This window comes from Mastomys coucha, unplaced genomic scaffold, assembly GCF_008632895.1.
Source record: "Mastomys coucha isolate ucsf_1 unplaced genomic scaffold, UCSF_Mcou_1 pScaffold23, whole genome shotgun sequence".
In the NCBI taxonomy this organism is placed as follows: Eukaryota; Metazoa; Chordata; class Mammalia; order Rodentia; family Muridae; genus Mastomys; species Mastomys coucha.
The window spans coordinates 100,542,033-100,543,174 of NW_022196906.1; positions in this window are offsets into that span (position 1 = coordinate 100,542,033).

Consider the following 1,142-nt stretch of genomic DNA (forward strand, 5'->3'; position numbering starts at 1 on the left):
AGAGTCATGTATCTAGAAAAAAAATCGACTGCTATTGCTGGGAGTCTATCTGGCTTTTGTTCTCTCTCTCTGGAAGGCAGTGGTGAGGGCAGAGCATTGGTGGTTATCAGGGAGCAAAACTTGGTGTTCTGAGAGTAAAGTTACTTAATAATAATATTTATCTTTTTAAATTCTTTCGACGATGGGGCCAGAAGTCACTGGATTCAGTCGATTAACACCTGTTATTTAACAGTGGGGGATTAAGTAAACGAGTGATTATCCTGGCTTTTTGTTCTTTTCTGGCAGGCAAGAGGCTTGGAGTTCCTGAACTTCTTGTGAGCCAGGATAATTTAGGCTCACAGAAAGAAAAACTTTTACACAAGCAATATACACAGACACACTTGTATTCATACACATACACATTCTAGTTGGGCCTGAGCTTTTTCATCAATTCCACAAGTATTCACACATACTTACATAGACACACCTATTCTTACACACAATCACACACACACACAGACACACAGACACACACACACAGACACACACACACACAGACACACAGACACACAGACACACAGACACACACACACACACACACACATACACACACACACACGCACTTGGTGGATGGATCAAAAGCCCCTATGAGTAAGTTCCATTAGGCAAGCATCAACACAGAAAAAAAACTCACTCATTCTGGATGAAATATGAGCTCCAACCCTGATTGCTCAGAGAAAGAAAAAGCTTCTACCTTTTAATTGCTGAAAGGAACAACAACAACAACAAAAAATTTCTCTTCCTCTTTATTGGTAAAAGAAAAAAGTCTCATCTCTCTATTGGTGAAAGAAAAAACAAAACATTTCCTATTTATTACTGAATGAAAGAAGCCTTGTCTTTGCTAGTAAGAGGCCTGCTTATTGTCGTCATTCTTAGTTCTTATACTTTCTCAGAGCAGACAACATGACCTTCCAAGCATCTTTACATTCTAAAAGTTCATCATAAATCGAATGAGGATTTTCAGCAGGAATGCTTACTAGTATCTAATTAAACATTCATTATTGGCTAGCTCCACAAGTTCATTAAGAGTTTAAAACAGCTGGGCAGTGGTGGCACACGCCTTTAATCCCAGCACTTGGGAGGCAGAGGCAGGCAGATTTCTG